The sequence below is a fragment of the Camelus bactrianus genome, chromosome 18, assembly GCF_048773025.1.
Source record: "Camelus bactrianus isolate YW-2024 breed Bactrian camel chromosome 18, ASM4877302v1, whole genome shotgun sequence".
In the NCBI taxonomy this organism is placed as follows: domain Eukaryota; kingdom Metazoa; phylum Chordata; class Mammalia; order Artiodactyla; family Camelidae; genus Camelus; species Camelus bactrianus.
The window spans coordinates 24,805,034-24,826,912 of NC_133556.1; the positions used below are offsets into that span (position 1 = coordinate 24,805,034).

Consider the following 21,879-nt stretch of genomic DNA (forward strand, 5'->3'; position numbering starts at 1 on the left):
GCACTATGAAAGCTATGTAAAATGCAAAGACGCGGATATCATTTGTGCCTGTTTTTATATGATTCTGTGTATTAAACATACACATTTTGTTCTCAAATTCTCTTCTCAAAAATATTTGTCTCACAGCATTTGGAAATACAGCATTTTCCTCACTTAAATAACCTGTCACTATCATGTTAAGCATGTGTTGACCATCTGCCATGTTTGTTTCAAATCAGATTGGTGAATAATTATTTCCACAAGCACAATACCTTTGAGAGGAAAGCTTAGGCAAAGCACACGGAATTACAATTTTCACTATATTCATTAGCATTAATATTCATTCACAAACACATATATGTATTTATTTTATCTTGTTCTGGTAGATTAACACACTAAGAGGATTGAGTTATGCAAGGGTTGGGGCATGTTTAGTCAGTACATTTCTCTAAGGGACATTTTGTTCTTTGTTAAATGAGAACAACGAGACCAAGGGCACTCTATTGTTTTTGTTTATTTTTATGTTTGTCTGTGGAGGGTCTTGCTCTGGTTGACTAATGTTCTGCTGTGGTACCAGTTTTATATGGGGCTGAAATTTTAATTAGTCCTTTGAGTCTTACCCAGTTCTTTTGGCGACTCAACGCACACGTCTTCAGTCACTCTCTCTGACACCAACTTATGTCCTGACACTCTCTTTCCTAATTAATGCACTTGCATAGCTTTAAATAATTAACTTACTACTAATGTAGAAGCCCTATTTATAAAATATTTTTGGAGTGTCTTAAAATTTGTCTTTTTATTGTTATTATGACTATTTGCTTTTAACCTTTGCTGAATACAGTGCAACTGTATCATGCATCATCAACATTATTCAGTTAAATATTATTTTGTGTAATCAACTATATTATTATGCTTGTTTATATAATTTCACTTTATTGATATAGATTAATCCATAATGTCTCATGTAAAGAAGACACTTTTAAAGCACTATAAAAACAATATTATGACTATGGATAGCAGTAAATTTGAGAAGTATTATTATTACAACCTTTAAAGTAAGAAAACAGAATTATAACTTGAAGTTGACAATTTTTGGTTTACTGGAAGGTGCACGAGTACAAGAAGCTAAGTATTAGCCTGTGATTTAAAAAGTTTCTTGAGATTATTGGTATGATTATCTCCCTAAGAAAAAAAGAGGCTGGTTAGTCAGTTACAGTATGAAACAGTATTGTCATTGACCTACCATTCTATTGTTGAGTATTTCTCAAAAGGAAGATACGATTCTTCTAAGGGACATAATTAATTGTTTTGGTCTCCAACCTGAAAGTAAGTGAGCCCCAGAAAAGTAAGATACATGTCTGCCATTTACAGCCTTATTGGAGATGCCTCAGTCAGAAATAGTCTGATTCTAATGCACAGGGGAGGAGGAGACACACAAACACACACACACATGCGCACACACACACACATACACATACACACAGATCTCAGACCTAATCTGAGGAGGGGTAGCTGCAGACAATACTTCACTTATTTAGATGACACCTTTTGAAACCAAACTGTACCCAGGGGCTTTCTTTGAAATAACCTATCAATAAACTAAACATGGGTATAGCCATGCCGTGGTCCAACATAGGGAAATACATACATATCTGAAACATGATTATATCCTGCCAGAGACAGGAGTAGGAAGAAAGAGGAATTGGAAACATACCACTTTTTCCTCTATTTTTGCCATAAGACCCAGCTAACACATTATTAGTCTTTTTATTCTTTTTTATCCCTCCAAGTGGGTATTAGTTAGGGTTCTCCAGAGAAACAGAGCCAGAGGGGAATATAGATAGATAGGTAGATAGATAGATAGATAGATAGATAGACAGATAGATAGATAGATAGATAGATAGATAGATAGATAGATAGATTAAATACATATATTTATATGATTGTGGGGGTTGAGGGTTAGTCATTGGCAAGTCCAAAATCTGTAGAGCAGACTTGAGACTCTTGGCCAGGAGCTGACACTGCAGTCTTGAAGAAGTAATTCTTTCTAAAAAACTAGGGCTTATTTTGAAAAATCTGAATTTAGCTCAAATGTATGTCAAAACCTCAAGCGTGTATTAAATAAGTCCCCGGGGCTAAGTAGGTGTGTTCCTAGATTATGAAAGTGGCATAGTGAGCTATGTCAATGTTGCTTAAAGTTCCAGCAAAACAGGTATATGTAGAATAGACAAGAAATAGTGCAAGGGTGTAGAGTTGGACTGAGAGGACAAAATTAGTTCATGGAGGGCAATCTTAAAAATGTCAATCCAGGGTCCATAAACAGAGTATCTTAAAAGGTACTAAGTTAGCATTCAAGAGATTAGTTACAGAGGCTAGGGGAGAAGCTGATAATAAAGCAAGGAGTCAAAATCCATGTCTGACAGTAACAGTGCCTGACATTGTCCAAAATCAGATTGAAATAAGGTATCCTGACTCTTCATCAGTGGGCAAGTGTTTTGATGCTATGCAATATTCTTATGTTGTCTTGAAAGATGATTCTCTTATATTAAGAGATTACAATCACTTAAAAATCAGTCTTTTAAATACAAGCAATGAATAAACTTCATTCTTTCAACAAAAATATCTTGAGTTTTTACGATTAGCTCAGTATTGTAATATATGCTGAAGAAATACAGATAAAGCTGTTTTACTTTCAAAATAATAACTTCAGATTAAAAAAGCATCATTGAGACCATGGTACAAATATTTTGAGAAAAAGTTGTATTTGTCTAAGTGCTCCAATAATTTTAAAGTATAGAATCTAAAAATTAAACCAAAATAGTTCAAACAAAAATAGAGGACATTACAATACTCAAAGGACTAACATACTTGTGTGAGATTTCAATATACTTCTTCAGCTATTTATAGGTCAAGCAGATAACAATTAAAAATACATTGAAAAATTAATAACAAAATCAATAAACTTTAGCTAATGTACAAGTATACAATTCTACATCTAATAGTTGAAAATATTGTTTTCTAAACAGTACATGCAATAACATGCACAAAAACTAATTATGTGATTGACCTTATAGTAAATCTAAATAATCTTAGAGAATTATCACAGATAACCCAGTCTCTTTATAACAAAAACAAATTAGAAGTTAATAGGAAAAAAGGTATATTAAAACTTCCATTTATTTAGAAATTGTATTACATAATTAATGGTTAAAAAAGAATTAATGGAAATAAAGAAAACACAATTGCATGACATTGAAAACACCACATATAAAACTGGGAGGATACAGTGAAAGTAGTGCTTAAAGAGCAATTTATAACCATAGTAGCTTATTCTATATCTACCTTAAATTAATGTCTTTTTTATAAATATTAATTTCTACAAATCAGTATCATTCTACATACCTTCTGATGGTCTTGATGTTTTATAAAATATCCAAATTTCAGATATCACTGTGGTATCTTCTTACCTAGAAATTAAAGATATATATTCATCATTTGTAAAACACATCATTTCAGGTGCTATAGTGAAAGAAAACAATTCTCCTAATTCAAATATGATACATGATTGATTAAAAATTCATCCTGATTTCAAAAATGTTAAAAATTTTGGAAACAAAAGTGTCTTACAATTCATAAAATATAACATACTTATGACCATTTTTAGGGACCATCTTTTTGGGTTTTTTTTTTTTTAATTCTTTTAAATTCAGAAGAAATTAAATATTGTTTGTCAGTAACCAAAACATCTCACCAGATATCAAATACCCACAATGAATAATATTAACAAAGTTAGTCTGTAGCAGACTCATTGTCATTTACATTATTTTTGTGAAAAGCATAATGAAATAACTGAAACATTTAAATGTGAAATTTATAATAAGCAGGTAGAAAAATCGTTTACATATAACTAGAAAAAAGACATGGTTGCAAAGAAACACTAGGAAGTCTCTAGCACTACAAGTTTATTCAAACACTCTCCTACATTCATTGCTTATTGTTTTACATATTGCATGAGAATTTTTAATCCATAGAAATGTTTTATTTTACATGGTGAACTGGGCATTGGAGAACGTTTATCAACCACCAATTTTCTTTTCTTCCTCTTGCAATTAGCACCCACATTTGTGTTTGGAAGCCACTACCCCTATGCTGTGTTGCAGCAGGATATGGCTATGTGATTTGTCAAGAAAACTAAGACTAGTCTGGCTCTGAATGGCTGTCCCTGCACATAGGAATGATTTGGTGCAGTTCACTCTGTATAATTCTCAGAATCCAACCATGAATTCTTAGTTACCATAGACAATCATTTTTCTAAGTGAAATTTGAAATGCTTTTATCAAAAAATTGCATTGAAATCATGTCTCTGTAATCGATTTATATTTTAATAAGTTAATTGATTTTTTAACCAATGTCTAGGTTTTCCTTTATATTCCTTCATTGAAGATATTATCATTTTATGGAGCTATTTAATTAGATTTATAGTTTACTACCACTTCTGTGTGTGTGTGTGTGTGTGTGTGTGTAAGAGGTCTTTTATTGGTAGTAAACTAGAGCAAACAATCAGAATAGTACATATGCAGTATTCAGTACACACAATAAAAGTTAAAGAAATTCCAAACCTGCATAAAGCAAAACACCAGAGGAAGACCACACAGCTCAGAGGTAACAGCGGTAAAGGGCCTCTCCATCTGATTACACCTCATGCTCTGTCCCTAACAGAACTTACTGCACTTACTGAAATACAGACTTTTTAGTATTGCGTGTATTTAAGAAGATTAAACACATTTTCTAAGAACCTTGCAATGACAAGTAAGTGACCCTTTAGCTGGTAAAGCAGACTTAAGGGAGGAAAGTGGGGGAGGAAATTAACTAGTATTTTGTTAAAACACTACCTTCATAACAAGTGTTTCACACTTGCATAGTATTAATTATTTTGTTATACATGGAAGCCGATTACACAATAAGACTGCAAACAACCAGTGGTACTTCTCTGACATCAGAAGAGTACCTAAGACTGAAACATCACCAAAACTACATAAAAAACTCACCAGCATAAAGTACATTAAGAAATATAATCAGGAAAAAAATACAATTGCTAAAAAGTGGTTTAGAGCAGAGCCACTGTCCACCAGTAGCTTCAAATGGCAATTAGTGTTCATAGCAAGGTTTGATGACTTTACACGACCCCGTGCAATACTGACTGACACACCCTTTCAAAATGTACGTTAAACAAGCTGCAACTTCACAGAAAGATTCCGATGTTACCACCAAATGAGACGCTCTCACCCCTCTCATTGGCTTTGTCACCAGCTGGAATTACAACCTTCTTACTCACTATCTATAGCTCTGAGTAGGGCGGCTTTATTATACATGGACATCTGTAAGGATTCTGTTCTTAAAAAGGGGGAGGGAGGATGCTAACCCTACTGTTTTAGTATTTGGATGCCAGAAGGCATATTGAAATGCATAGCCAGTTACCTATTGGAATGGGACTCCTTCTGAAGTTGAAACTGTCAAGACAGGGAGAAGAAAGAATAAGCAGGCCCAGAACTCTGAGTGAAAGGACATGTTAAGAACAAAAATAACCACGATAAAAACCCCAGAAGTGTGGGTGACATGTAATAACAGAGACAGGGAACAGTGTTTTTAGGCCATGTATAATAAATAACACATACCCAAATTTTCAAAGAATGATGTAATTCCAACTTGGGTTCTAATACTGGAACCAACCAACCACCTGGGTGTCAACACTGTGCCCGTCAACTCCTGACAGGCCTTGTCACAGTTGGGGTGAAGAGAGGGTGCTTTTTTTCCCTCCTTCTTTTATTAAAGCTATCATTTCAGGCTTTGATCAAAGACGCAGGAATATTTGTTCTTCCAGGCTGGAATGAATGTGGTTTGGAAGCTCAGAGTACATTGAAAAGCTGCAACAAACTATAGGCAGCCAACAATTCAGAATTTTGGATCGGCCCAGATGGAGACAGTAATTTGAAATGTTTTCAACCCCTGACTTAAATAATGAAATGTGTATCATACTCCCCGTAAATTGGATATTCCATTACAGTGATAATGTACAGAATTCCCATGCATTATGACACTTGCCTGAGAGTAAAGCAATTACAATACCCTTAATCCTAACAACAAAGTTTTGTTTGTTTGCTTTGGGTTTGTTATTTTGTACCTTTTTTTTTTTTTTTTTGCATTTAAAACTTTTGGGCTATTCCCTGACAGCGTATACATGTAAATTTGATTGCTAAACATTGTCATTTTCAATTATTTTAATCTATTGATTTTGATTAAAACTCATAATACAAACAGAGCTAAAATCACGCCAACAAAATAAACTAAAGATGAAAAGTTGCACTGAAAGGGCATTACATTATTCTTAATAGGCTCACGTAGAAACATTCCAATGGCAGCGTTCTCAAAATAAAATGAAATAACATTAGAAGCCCCCCAGCCTGGTGACTCCTGGGCCTTACTTGTAACTCTGGCTAGGGGGCGTCTTTACCCTCCGACTACATGCCTCACTAGCATCTGACATCATATTTGCATACCCTGAGAAATCTGACACTGAAGTCCTTGCTCTGTGGTCCACTTCTCCATTAGACTTAGTGAATGGGGTCATTGGCGCCCTGACGCCCGACTTGAACTGAGAACCAAATGCTTGTCCAAGTTCTTAATCTGGTACGATGTTCTAGTCTCTACATCTTTCTGAGGAGCTACCTGGCCGGCTAACTCCTGAGATGGGATCTGAAAGCTTTTTCTGCTGTTCCTTCTGGCTAGTCAGTTTCTGAGATGAGGACTGGACGGCTGAAGAAGTCTCTAAATTCTTCTGAGAAATCTATCAGATCATCCAGCTCCTGGGAAGGGGTCACCTGCGGATGTGTGGCATCCAAAGCAGATAAATAAAGACCTGGCTGCGATCCAAAGAACATCCCAAAAGGAGGCTTTGGCGACGAAGATGGCAACACTGAGGTAACAGACTGGCCGAAACCACACTCCAAAGGAGATGTTGTGTATATCTTTTTCTGGAAATAAAGTGTGCTTGTGGAGAGGTGACGACAGGCTGACAAACTGGAAACCGTGTCCAAGAGCAAAACCTGCATTCGTGAATTTTTCAAAAGTCTGCTGGAGGTGTTTGGAGTATTCTTGCACCATGCTGGCCTTATCACTGATCTGGGTGCCTGGGCTCAAGTCGTCTTCTTGCACCAACTCTGAATGTCCTCCCGAGGTGTGGAAATCCGTTATGCTGAAGGGATCCCCCTTCTGGCTCTCGGACTTGGAGTACTGATCCAAAATACTCTGTAAAACCTCATCAGGAATTCCAGACTTGTCGTGACAAGACAATTTCCGCATGCAGGCCCGAGGAGTCAGTAAGGGGCAAGGGGGCCTCGCTGTCTAAAACTCCAACGCCCGCAGACTGAATGACAGACTGCTGGGAGACCGTGTGTCTCACGCTCACGGAAAAGGCACTGTTGCTGCTGGCAGTTGGTAAGGATCTTCTTTTCTTCGAGAACTGCATGACATCTTCCCAATTACTGCTCATTTGACCGTGTTTGCCACTTGCGCTCTGGAGACTAACGGTCTCCACGCTGTTGTCTGACTCTAGGCCAAGCGAGCCACCTGGTTTCCCAGACAAGGACTTCTGTCCCACCATGTCTGGTACTGGTGACACGAAGTTCAGGTAGTTCTTCTCCGTTCTCTTTCTACTTCCTTTCTTAAAGATCAATTTGGGCACCCTTTTCTGTAGCTCATCTATACGAGGGCCGATCATGCCTCCACTGGAAGACACGGCTGGCATCTCTACCAAGTAACTTTGCAGGGTCATACTGCTCGAAGCCTGCCAGTCGCTCGTTTTACCAGTCTTGTGTTCCTCGTTTTCAACTGCGATGCTTTTTGACTTCGCCTTTCTCCTCGAAGAGCTGGGATTTCCCTGCGACAACACAGCCAGATTCCCCACGCTGTTGTGGCCGGATGCCCCGGGTTCTGCGCCGCGGGCCCTTCCTCTATGGCTTCTCTATGGTGCGCCTGTCTTCAAGACGCGATCGGTACTTGAGAGATAATGCTGGCAAGTGTCACACGTGTGTGGCTTTTCTCCACAGTGCGTCCTCTTGGGTCTCTCCATGTGGTACTTCTGGATGAACTTCATGCTGCACTCGGCGCGCCCGAACGTCTTCTCGGGACTGGATCTTCTCGTGTCTCTGCAGCAGGTACTTGTGGATGAAGCCCGTGCTGCGTGCTGCACTGCCTGCGCTGGAAGGGCCGCTCCCCGGTGTGGATGAGGACGTGCCTCCGCAGGTGGTAGCAGCTCCGGAAAGCGGCGCTACAGTGATGGCAGATGTGCGGTTTCTGACGGGGGGAGAGCAGGGCGCCTTCCCCGTCTCCCACCAGCGGCGGTTTGGAAGATGCGCTCAGCTTCCTCTTGGCTTTGATTCCCTGAGATTCTGGCTTTGGCCTCTTCACATTCTTGACGCTCGCGTCTGGCTTTGGCTCCTCGGGGCCACGGGGGTCCTCGGTCCGGCCGCCGCCCAGCAGCACGTTGCGGGAGTGCGGGTCCGGCGGGTGCAGGACGCTCAGGTCCTGGATGACGCCGTGGCCTCCCCGGTCCCCGCCGCCCGCTCGTCCGCCCCGGCGAACAGGCCCCCGGAGCCCTGGTGCAGGGGGGCGCCCGGCGGGTCCTCGGGCTCGGCCGGCTTGTCCTGCTTGATGCTGACCGGCGACTGCAGGAAGCCCCCGGGGGTCCTCTGCGCCGGGAAGGCCGCGCGGGGCGCCGCCGGCTCCTTCTTGAAAGTCCCGTCTGAGGTGGGCGCCAGGGTGGGGGGAGTCTCGGCGGCCGTGCCCGCGGGCGGGGCGAAGCTGGCCACCGGGGCCAGCCGGTGGTTGAACTTGAGCATCCCCGGCGGGAAGCTGGGCTCCATCTCCGGCCGCTGCCGCCGCCGCCGCCGCCCAGGAACGCGCTGCCGACTTTCATGTCCCCGGAGCAGGCCTGGGGGTCCCGCCGCCACCGCCTCCGGTTCGTAAAAATCTATAGTTTAAAACTTACACGATTTTTGGTTCTACAAACGTTTCTAAATTGTACTTGCATAATTTTAAATGTGGGGAAATCTTTACAATAGTGAATATCATGTTTTTATTTTCTTTTTATTTAAATTTTCCAGGTTTTTGTATGTTTCAGTGTTATAAAGAAACAAAATTTTTAAAAACCTTTGCTCTTTTTGCTGATTATTATTTTTTAGTTCACTATTTTAGATTTTTAAAATTAACTTCTATTTTTTATTTCATATTTTTCGTAAATTGGATCATTAACCCACTCATTTTCAGATTTTTATTTTAAAATAGTAAGTCAGTAAAACATAAAGCATACTGGTTGTAAATAGTGAATTATTTACACATTTGTTTTCTTAATATAGTTTAGTTGTGACCCATGCATGTTATTTTTACTATTCTTTTTTATTATTATCTAGATATTTAAATTCAATAGTTAATTTCCTCTTTGATCCGTAGTTAGGAAATAGTTCTTTATTTATGGACGATTAAGTGTTTTTAATATAGTTTCTAACTCTGAACTTTTAGGATTGTGATCAGGAATTATGGTCTAGAAAAGCTTCATTGTATTTTGTGTTCAAGGGGAATTCACGTTTTCTAATGTCCTATGACCATGAGGAGACACAATGAGTAACGTTCAGCATGAGAAAAGTCACAGCCCGGACAATGATCTGCCCTCCCCTCTCTGCCTCACGGATCACACCCTGCACAGCTCCAGGTCAGCAGGCTGCGTCCCTCTTGGCTTCCTTGCCCCTTCTCTAACACAGGAGGCATGATTCTACCTCAGGTCCTTTGCACTTGCTCTTCCCTGTGTGGATCCTACTTTTCCAAATAGCCATATGATCTACAGAGTCAACTTTTTTTTTTAACGGACTCAACTTCTAGTTTTTAATTTAAGTACTCTCTAATTCAAATAGCTCATCTGCTTCTTTCCTCCACTCTCAATTCCTCTGTTGGTCAAAGAACAAAATAAAATCTTATGAAAAACAGTTTTGTTCAATGTTTTATTGATCTTTTGCTGTCAACCACTTGTATGCATCTATTATTTTCTAGAGGTTTCTGGATGGAATATATATACAGTTCAATGTGAAAAAAAAACAGAAAAATGAAATTTTAAAATAAAAAATGTTATTTTTTAAAAGTTTTTGTTTTTTTAAGTGAGGAGAAAGTATGCTTAATGGGGAATGCCTCTTTATTTGTTTAATCTCATAGTCACATTTTTAGCACCCATTCATAGTTCTTCTTATTCTTTTAATGCACCTGATCCAACACGAGAGAAGGATGTATATCCACAAAGTGGTATCAATTCTAGGAAAAAAATAAACATAGATACAGAATTACATCTGCCTTTTGAGTACCACATAAAAGAGAAAGAAAAGTTGTGCACAAAGGAAGTAGAGTGAATCTGCCAGAATATTTGGCAGAATCAACTGAATAGACCACTTAAAACAATTGATTTTTGATATCCTTAAATTACATTATTGCTACCTGAATCCTTGCAGAAAATAAAAGGAAAGGTAGAGAGCAGTCTAAAGATGTGATTCTTATCCCTGCTTCCCCAAATTTGTTTGCATTATAGAGGGAAAAAAATCTCATTCATGTTAAAGATTAGAGCAAAATAAATTTTAAGTCTTTTGAATTCAGTAGGGACTTTTGACTAGAGATCTTATTTGGAGATTTAAACAATTCTCTTATGACACTTTCTCTATTAAACATGCAATTTTCTTTCAAAAATAAGTAAGAAAGAATGACGTTGATAACAAAATGAACTATTTGATGTGTTATTATCATTTACTGCAAAAGTTAAAATAAATCTTGGAAAATTTATCAATTACCAAACTGTAAATATTCATACATGAGCAGAGTTAAATTTTGTATTCTTGCATAGTGTTGTGCAGAAGTTTAGTTAAATTTATAATCTAGTAAGTAGTTCTTTTAAGTTTTAAGAAGATATCTTTTATTTACACACGTAGATATCATACAAATTAAAAAGAACATTTGGAGAGGGTAGCATCCTGGCAATTAATTGAAAGAAGTGTGTCTAGAAGGAAGGTATAATAATTCTTGAAGAGCTTCTGCTCATCTTGTTTTGAGTTCTGAGAACTCACCATTTAGGAAGCGTAGTCATTAGTGGTAATCTTCACAAGGGTCATTTTGTGGACGTGGTGGTGTGTTCAAGGTAGAATCAGAGGTAAAGAGGTGGAGGCTATAAACGTAGCCAAGTATTTGATGGTTATGATCTAAAAAGGAGCTGAGGACCATTCCAATAGCTGGGGTTTGTTAAAAGGTGAAAAAAGGTGTTTTATTAAAGAAGGAATATTTTGTATTTTTTTTGTTTGTTTATATGAGTACGATCAAGTAGAGAAGGCCAACAAAAGAGAGAAGAAATAATTATAGAACAGTATCTCAGGCACAGGGAAGGAGAAGAGATTACAAACCCAACTGAAGGCTTGATTCTGAAAGGAAAAGGAACAATTTATTTATTCTAATATGAGGGAAGACAGAGACTATGAAAAGAGATACAAGCAGTTGTTATTTCTGGTAGTGTGACGATGACAGCCTTCTCTGCTTTTGTTTTTTATTGCAATAAGGAGCAAGATCATAGCTGAAATAAAAATGAGAGAGAGGACACTGGAATTTGAGAAAAGATGAAAACATGTGACGTTATCTGATAATATTTGATGATGAGCTGTCTCGAGAAATGGAACATGGCCACTTGAGGTTTCTGAGGACCACGAGAAGGATGTGGTTAAAATCTAAAATGAGATGAGTCACCATGTTTGGGTGTTTGTTTTTTCCCAGTCGTATTGACCTGCTCACCCTTCATGTGTAGACATGAACTTGGCATCCATTTCAAGTTTAACCAGCATGAGGTATTGACCTTGCATCTGTAACAGAAGAACAAAGAAGCCAGAGAGAGGAAAGTATGCATGAAAGTGACCCTAGCCTTGGGACATGAAAAACAATTGTGTGAGAGAGAAGAGAGGGCATGAAGGGCGGGGAGGGGGAGAGGAAATGTGACTAAGGTCAGCACACCCAAGGTCCTGAGCAGATCAAAGAGTTGTTGTTACGCAGTTACAAACAAAAGGCAAACTGGAAAACAGAAGTAGTTTTCTACAAGCAGGGCTACTAAAAATCACCAATGTACAGGTAGTGCTGTTATTAATAATGGTAAGTATTAGAGTGATACCAAAATCTTGAAATGGTCCATATATCATGATACGAGGATGTTTCCATTTACACTTAATTATAAAATTATTTAATTGAGAATTTTGGAGATACACCAAATTATGTAGGTAAAAGTAATGACTAATTACATATCTGTCACTAGCAAAACAAGTATGTAGTTTCTAGTATTCCATCCAAAATATTAAGGGAAAAATTGCTATAAAGAGATTATTCAAAGAAAATAGAAAATTATATAAATCCATCATCATTGGCTTTAAGACAGAGAATTTTTAAAAACTTAAATTAGTGTTTATGAATTATGAATAAACAATGTCCTTTTTGAAAGCTAAAACTAATTTTCTTGTCAAAGTCGATAATCAATATATCAAATGTCAAGAATCATACAAAGAAGGATGCTTACATTTTTTTAGAATCACAGCAATCAGATAGACATTCTAAAATGACAGTGTTTCAAGTAAAATAAACTTGATACAGTGCTCTACTACAGACTCTTTGAAACTTTACTACACTTGTTTTGAATTTTTATTTTAATTTATATTACACGCTAAACACAGCCTGAGTATGAGAAAGTTTAAAATAACTTTTTAAAACCTAAAAGTAGAAAGAATAAAATTACCATTAATAGATTTTCTAATCATGTAGGTTGAATAATTTAAGATATAATAATGGCCAAACCTGTACATCCCGCATAAAACGAAGAGTCTTTCTTCACCTTTAGGGAATCCTTCTTTTATTTATTTCTAATTGCTTTTTTCATAATCTTTTCCTAGAAATTCTATCAGAGGGATTTCAGAACCTCTGGGTGATTTCTTCATTTATTTTAACTTGTCTTTTACAATTTCCGTATCTCCATCAACTTGACATTTCCTAATGGAAATTTCCACGCCCTGATGTAGAGTCACTCTAATTATTATGATCAAATGCTCCAGTTATTGTGGCTGTGTAACAGATTGCCTCACAAGTCAGCGCCATAAAGCAATGATTTATTATGCACATGGATTTTGTGGGTCAGGATTTTGAACAGGTCATGACAGAGATAGTTTGTCTCTGCTCCGTAATACGTGGGACCTCAAACTAGAAGATTCAAAGGCTGAGGGAAGGAATTATCTGAAGCTTTCCCTGTTCACATGTTTGGAGGATGAAGCTCTCTGGAGGCTAACGCTAGTTGGGGCTGTTGAACAAGATCTCCTAAACTTGGCAATGCCGTATTGCCTGGGCTTCTTCACTACAGGATGGCTGGACCACAGGGTAAATATCCCAAGAGAGAGCATCAGGTGAAAGCATATCATCTTTTATCCTCTATGCTCAGAAGTCACGCAATATCCCCTCCAACATTCTATGTATAGATGCAGAAACGAAACCCCACTGAGTCCAAGGAAAGGTGGGGAGGAATCTACCCCTTGATGAGACCAGTAACATTCTGGAGAGAATCCAGAAATATTGCTAAGGACAATTTTGCAAAATGCAATTTGCCACAAGTAATCTATTTTTATGAACTTATTGTCAAAGAGGACAATTAAGGTAGGCGGAGAGGATAAGAGGTAATTAATTTGGGAGACAATAAGAACAATTTTATGCCAGTCAGAAAGACCCAGAGTTAGAAAAATTCATGGCATGCAAGAATGAAGTTCTCAGTAGGCTCTGATCCAGAACCAACCGTGGAGGCGGCCTTTGAGAGGACGAGCCCATCCATTCCTCACTGTAATGGTTAGAAACACACAGGCTTCCACTTTAGTTGTAGATAGGCATTATTTATTTAACAAAAACTAATACTGGTTTATTATATGTAAGACTGTTTTAAGCAGTATACGTCTGTTAACTGAATCCTCATTACAACCCTGCAAAGTGTTATCTCTGTACTGTACATGGATAAGGAAACTGAGACACACAAAAGAAAAGCATTTTGCTTAAGGCTGCACAGCTGATGGCTGGGCGGCGGGATTCAAAGCCCATCAGGTGGGCTCCAGAAAGCATGCCGCTAAGCCCTCGGCTAAACTGCTTCTCTTGGCAGGTTTAACTGAAGAAAGGTAAGTGAGTTCCCAACAGACTGTTTCTATTTTCTCAATTAAAAAAAAGAAAAAAAATAAGTTGTCAACCAAGGGCATCTCGAACACACTGCCTTAAAGAGCAGATGCTACCTAAGGTTTTTGGAAGGAAACCTTATAGCAGAAACATGTTAGCGTGCACCCAACCCCACACCTTTGGTCATCCCACAGCCCAGGTGGCGCAGAGCGGCCCCACACCCAGACAGGCCAAGGGCCCAGCAGCGAGGATCACGGGTGGGCTGCAGGTGGGCCCGGCCACAGGGCGCTCTGCCCTGCACTGTGTTACACACTTACAGGTCAGCCTAAGCTGGGCCACAGAACTTCTATTTTCCCTAAGTAACAAACAAACAAAAAATATCTCGGGGTAGCCTAAAGAACACCAGACAGTGTGCACACTCGGGCCCGAGTTCTGCGCAGTGAGGGCCGCGGTGAGAGCCGGGTCCTCGCGGGGGGTGGGGGGGGTGGGGTGACATCAGCCAAGGCCCTCTGCTGCCCAGCACAGAGTTCTACAATGAACTCCCAAGAGGGGAAGGAACTAATCTTCCACATGATCCGGATCTGTCTATCAACAAAGATGACATTACCATCAGAAAACAGAAGTGAGATCATATTGAGAAGTGATTCTGGGTATGGCAAATGTGAAAACGAATTCACTATAGAAATCTAGTGGTAATTTATTAGTGCTGAGTGCCAATATAAGGCTGACGGTCACGAGTTTAAAGAGACCACGTAACGTAGTTTTGAGATGTTTTTGGGTAATATAGCTTCTTGAAAGCAGATTGCTGAGCTTAACTAAAGTTAGGACTTTGTCAAGTTGATATGATTAGTGAGCAACTATTAATTAATTAATTAATTAAAGTATTAAGTCAGAAGTATTAATGATGTTAGTAAGGGAGTGCACCCACATGGGATCTAATATTTGTAGGCAAAGAAGAGAACATATCAAGGGAGTGGTGAATAGTGAAAGAAAGAAGTTTAGTATTATTAGTTTACTGTGAATCAATTTTGGCATCTTTTTATTCCCCTAAAACTTCACAAAACTTAATTTTAAATAATTATTCGATTATTTTCCATGAAATCTCTTCAGAATTATATTCAAAGTCTTTCAAGTTATTTGACATTTTTGAACACTATATCCTAGTGAGTTTGCTATAAAGTTAATACATTTATATGGCTAGTGGCCATAATGGTAATAATGTTCCTAAAATCGAACTCCTCAGATTTTTTTTTTTTTAGTTTTAAGACCATGATACTTTTTAAGGAAAGTAGCATGGTGAATGTATAGGAGAAGCACGGAAATGTCTGAATACTTGCAGATAGCACTCAGGTATCATTCTAATGTTTTGCCTTATTTACATTTGATCTTATTTCTAGTTGTCTCTTTAACCTCAGTGGGAATGATCATAATGCATATTGCTGACTGACATCTAGGCTCTTCAACTGCTGGATACCTCATGGGATAAAGAGATCAGTAGAAGGAAAAAAAAGGCATAACCTCTCTCTACAATTCCTCAATGGCCTAACGCTGGAAAAGGAAATTTGTCAGAGGCTGAGTATTTCTGGATCCCTTTTGCGCACAAACAGTGCACACAAGGTGATGGGTATTTTTGGATTGGTCCCACATAAACACATTAGAACAGCAGGAGACCCCCAGTGGTCTGGGCATAGGAGGGTTTCCTGCTCTTTCTCCAAGAGGAGAGGGTATTTTTCTTTCCTTTTCTTTTCCTTTTTTTTTCTTTTCTCTCTTCAAGATGCAATTGGTCTTTACGTATGCTCTTGGGAAAAAACATCTGCTGCCTTCCCCTTTACTAATACTTTAGCATTTTGTTCTTTAGTGGAGGAGGTACCAGATAGAGTAACAGTGGTCCTGCCACTCATTCAGCCTCGCATCACCAAGGAAAGCATTGTCTCACATGCCGCCTTGTCCCGGTCTTTGTGAAGATCTAGCATGTTCTACAGAAATGAGCCTGAGTGTGGGCAAACTCCCGTTCTGCCCTCAACATTTTGGGATTCTGTATCCTCATGCTATTTCACACGCGGCCTTTAGTAATTCATTCAAAACAATGGCTGAATTCTTTCCATCTACTTGTCTGGAGACCTCGTCTTTTTCTTATTGCCACAGACTGGCTAATGCTCACATCCCGTACCTCCTTTGAAACTGTTTTCTTTCCTTCAGTTCTAATCTAATTGGTTGTTCTATGACTTTTGCTCCCTGTAATCATGATGTAGCATATTATGTGACTTGTTCTTATTGTTAAAATTCACGTGACACTTTTTTTCCAGCTTTTCTATCCAAGATAGAAGTCGACAGCCTTGCACCATTTGATCTGAATCCATTAAAAGATACAACTGGTGGCCAGAGAGGAGTTTTAATTAACAAAATTCCAAAGCTTTTACCTTGTCTTCATTGAATCAAAAATTGCTTACTAGTAGCCTATAATGAAAAAGAATATAAAAATGAATATGTGTATGTTCATGTATGACTGAATTGCTATGCAGTACACCAGAAACTGATACATCATAAACTGACTATACTTCAATAAGAAGAAAGAAAATTGATATGAATATACTAAAAAAAAATTCCTTTATCAATGTTTCAAGGAAAACTCCATAATATGCCCTTGGGTAGCTTTTGACAAAGAGCTTTGCCATGTGGTTTATATATTTTGTAAGTAATAGCTCATTCTAAGATATAAAATTTTTCTTAAATGAGGAGTAGGAATGATCGGAAAAAAATTACGTGACAGGAGCTAGAGTTTTCACAAAAAGTCTTATGTTCCACTTTTGGATATTTTAACTCATTTAATCTTCAAAAAAATTTATGACATAAAATCAAGAAACGTGAATTTTAAGTAACTACTCAGGGACATCAAACTAGTCATTGCCCAGGCCAATATTCAAACCAGGAAGTCTGGATCTAGAAGTTATGTTCTTAATCTCTATTCAAGCTACTACCCAAGGTAGGTTATTAAACAAAATAAGTAAGTATTCTTAACGATTGTTTGCTTAATCAGAACCTATAATATAAGCTCTAAACACATCATCCAAAGAAACCAACCAGAGGTCATTTAACGATAATGCTAATAGGTAAATATTTTAATATTGGGAGCTTAGAATTATACTGTAAATTGAATTTTTAAATCATTTAAATACAAATTGTTTTATTGGCTGTAGAAACATTTTCTCTTCTATTAATCGAGTATTGGGTAATATATGAATTTATATTCCTTAAGTAAAATATAATCTGGTTTTATGTAAGCCTGTAGAAACAGAATGTTTTATAAAATATGACAAAAGGTAAAACTGAATCAGATGGGTACATTTTGACATAGCCTACCAGAACTAGAAATGTCTTCCTGTGCACTGCTGATACAGGGAGTTGATAATCTCTACAATGACTCACAGACAAAAAAAATATGTATTTCCTGAAAATATATACTTGTTAGGCACATATTATTTAGCAGGAAAAATGATAGCGGGGTTTTTGTTTGTTTGTTTGTTTTGATACTTATTCTCTCATTTAAATTCTCAGATCTCCTCTAAGAAATCAGTACCAAGTTCTTTGTCGTATAGATGAAGAAACTGGTTTCCTTGGAGGTTAAAATCATTTGGTAAAAATTACACTGAGATTATCCCCTCTAAATTTAAATCTAGTTGCTTAACTCATTTAATAAACATACTTCAGACTTGAGAAAAGCACATGATTACTATATAACTCCTCCTTATGATTACCTCTTGGGTGGAAAGAGAATAGATACGAGGGATCATGAGAGGATCTTCATGGATGCTGGAAATGCAACTGCTACTTATTTTTTATCTGAGTGATACACTGCTGACTGCTTTTTAATTTACTGCTCAGCAGTTTCTATTTTGCAGTACTCTGTGTATGTGTGTCTGTCCTGGATAGTCTCTGGGCAGTTCACCATCACTTTATTCTCTTCTAAATTTTGTCAGTGAGAAGTGGCATCACAAAACGTGTCTCTCAGGAGGGAAGAAGGGGTTACTGAGGCAGTTACAGATACGAATTGCAGAGCTGGCTACCTAGAAAACTGCTCACTTTTGTGGCCCAAACAAGGAAGTTTGTGAGGACTGCCTACATATTCTTATAAATTGCAGCAACTTTCTACAGATTTGTCAAGAACATCTGTCTTCGTTCTGCTGGCTACTCTGACTTTTGGTATTCTTAGAATATATGGAGAGGCTTCTGAATTCTAAAAGAAACCTTGATTCTATATCTGTATTTGTATCTAGAACTACATCTGTATCCATATTTATCTACATATCTCATGGTTACATATGAGTTATATTTCACATTAAAACAAGTTGAAATGTTTGGAGGATGCTGTTAATACTGTGTTGTATATTTGAAATTTGCTAGGAGAGCATATCTTAAAAGTTCTCATCACAAGAAAAAAATCTGTAACTATGTGAGGTGATGGATGGTACAAAACGAACTGTGGTAATCATCCAGCAATATATACATATATCAAATCATTCTGCTATGCACCTTAAATTTATACAGTGTTATATACCAATTATATCTGGATAAAACTAGAAAAAAGTGAGAAAATACTACCATGATTTTTCTCACACCCAACCACCTTAATTCATTTTGATCACCTTGTTCCACATGGTGGGCACTTGTAAAATATTGTCACTTCCCAAAATACAAAGTACTCTGAAACTCATTAATTTAAACCACAAAGGTATATAATCTGGTCTTAGAAAACCACCATGAGAAAGGACATCTACTCTGTTATTTCTGCTGCGAGACTATATAGCTCAGAGAGATGCATTTTGGAAGTCTTTTTTATATTAACAGTGGCAAGGGCTATTACTGCAGGCAGGGGCTGTTACTGTAGGACAACTGAAACAGCAGGAATCAAATCTTCACTCAGTGCTTGATATGCAAGCCAGGTACACGGTGCAAGGTTATGTAGGTGTTCTTTCTGGCTTCTGAAAACTATTTCAAAGGTTGTTCTCTCTTGCTGGTATGTTACAGCTTGAGAATCTGCTGTCTTAGTACTTTTCACACCAAACAAAGCCAACATTACAAGGAATGGAACACAATTTTCATCAATAGTTAGGATGAGTTTAAATTCTAATCTACTAGGCATTTGCTATACACACACACACACACACACACACACACACAATAGGTTAGAATTGAAAATAGAATAATTGGTTCCTTTTTCACTCCTTTTAGACTTTCAAACAGTAACTAATAAAGACACAGTTGTAAGATCATTAAACAAGATTACAAACCAAAGAGCCTGAGAGTTAAGGCTATTTAATAAATAAAAATACAGAATAGGAGCTGAAATAAAAATTCAACTCAAAAGATATGTAATCTCATATACTTTCATTTTATAAAATTAATTAATCAAGTTGATGTCCTTTTTTAATACTGTGGGGCTAAATTTCCTGCTTTATTACAGCCCTGGGAATGAGAATCTTAAAGCTTTCATTAACTTGTAGAAGAAAATACATTTAATCAAAAATTTGTATGTTTCTATGTGATACATATGGTGACATTCTAAAAATTTTAGTTATCAAATACCAAAGTTGTATATGAATATATTTATCATACATGCATAAAATCTCAAAATACTTTATTCATTTCATGTTAGAAAGATGGGAGGATACAAAGGAAAAAATCATTTGAATTCTGAATATCAAAAGTAGTTACTAGTAATCATTTTTAAGTTTCTATTTTAGTAACACAAACATTTGCTTTAGAGCCTTTCCGGTTATACTTAAAAATTCTAACCCCATTTAATTTTTATTATAAAGCCCCTTGAATTATAACCAAAACTAGCAACCCATTTCAATTCACGCTCCCTTCCCAAACTTCTCAGATGAGGAAAAAAAAATAATTAACAGAACCCACTAGCATTTACTTCCGGGATAACTTGAGTTTTTCTTTCTTTTCAAATATATTTTTCACGAGTTTTACAAAGCCTTGCGAAGTGGCTGTCATTTGAACTGTTTCTTTATCCTTCGGTATCAGTGCCTGGAGAAAGAGCTTCAAAAATAATACAAACTAAAAGATTCCCCAAAGAGTTGATATTTTTAAATACTCTGTCAGTTCTATCAAGGCTACAAATTATAGTTCCAATAACCAATCACTGTCTTCTACTCTCATAAATGTCCTCAAATACTGAGATGCTGAATATAAATTTAAAATTTCCAGTTGTATTTTAAATTTTTTTCGTAGTTAGTTTTTATGGACTGTGCCATCCTTTTGCTGTCTTGTGTGGCAGCTAGCAACATTTTCGGGTTTTGTAATTATTTGTTGAAATTATATATACATATATTTAATGAAAAGAGACGTGTTCCATCATCAGTAGCGCTTATAAAGAACGTGCTACGTTTCAGTGAGGAAATAATGGTAAATATATTGTAACGTTGTGCTATGTCTTCACCCTCAATTTGATAAATTTATCTCAGGGAATGAGCACCTGAGAGCGCCTGAGGGTCCCGCTGTGTTGGGGCGTGTCTCACCGGGGACGCCCCTCTTTCCAGCCTCCTACCTCCTTTCCAGTCACCACCTCGAGGACAACCTTCTGGGCCCTTCTCTGTCTCCGGCACCAGAAAGTCCGCTCTTTCGTGCCAAGCGGCCCTGAGCTCCCGGCCTCGGCGGGACGACCCCGCGCGCGGAGGCCGCCCACCCGGCGGGTCACGGGCGCCCGTAGGTCCCTCGCACTCACCTCGCCCAGCTCTGTCTCCACCGCGACCCCACCCCGGGGAGCTGGCTGAGTCTCAGGGTGAAAACGCCAGCGCAGCGAGGCGGCCTGCCTTGTTCCAGAAAGTACGGTACGGAAGCAGCCCCAAGACAAGCGGACGACAACCCTGGAAGCCGCGAAAGCCCCCTGGGCCCTTCCGGAGCCATCCGGCCCCGCCCCCTCCTCACCGCCCTGCGGGAGCCGCCCGGCCCCACACTTTCCCCGGGCGGGTGCCTAGCCGCGTCCCCTCCCGCGGCTTCCCGGGGCGGGTGCCTGGCCCCGCCCCCTCCAGCGGCTTCCCGGAGCGGCCGCCTAGGCGAGTCGGTGGAGGGCATCCTCATGGTGGGCAACCCTCTGAGTAATCTCTCAGTCCGCTGAGCCCAGGGTGGGCAGGGCGAGTATCTCTTCAAAGGCTCATCCTCGAGCAGTACTGGAGCCTCGGGAGCTCCGGAGCCTTTGAGGGGCGCCTCTGCCTTCCCCTGGTGTCAGGACTTCTTGCTTGAGCCTTTCTGCCTGCAGCCACCAGGCAGCTTGTAACCATCCTGGAGCCCCGCCCAAGTCACAGCCCAAATGGAAACAATAAAGCTTCTGCAGGAAAGTTAAATAAAGCAAAATAAACAAATAAAAAGGCTTTAGAAAGGGTCCGTTTATCTTTCAAAGAACCCTTTTTATTCTCCCCTAGATTTCCCACATCCCCCTATTCCCTTCCCCTATTAAGGTGGTATATAAGCTCTCAAATCTCGCCCCTTTTGGGGGAGTACTTTTCTTTTTTCCTGTGAAACTCCTTGTGTATGTGTATGTGTATGTATGAGTATTTAAAACAATAAATTTGTGAATCTAGTCTCCTGTTAATTTGCTTTGTTGCTTATTTCATAGAGTCAGCTTTTGAACTG

At 38.6% G+C, this 21,879-nt stretch overlaps 2 pseudogenes; both read right to left on the minus strand.

Moving 5' to 3' along the window:
- LOC141573919 (zinc finger protein 281-like) overlaps positions 1-21,107 on the minus strand; it is a 42,117-nt pseudogene extending 21,010 nt beyond the window's left edge.
- LOC141573918 (zinc finger protein 281-like) lies at positions 3,456-21,109 on the minus strand (annotated as a pseudogene).
- Positions 21,110-21,879: the final 770 nt, after the last annotated feature.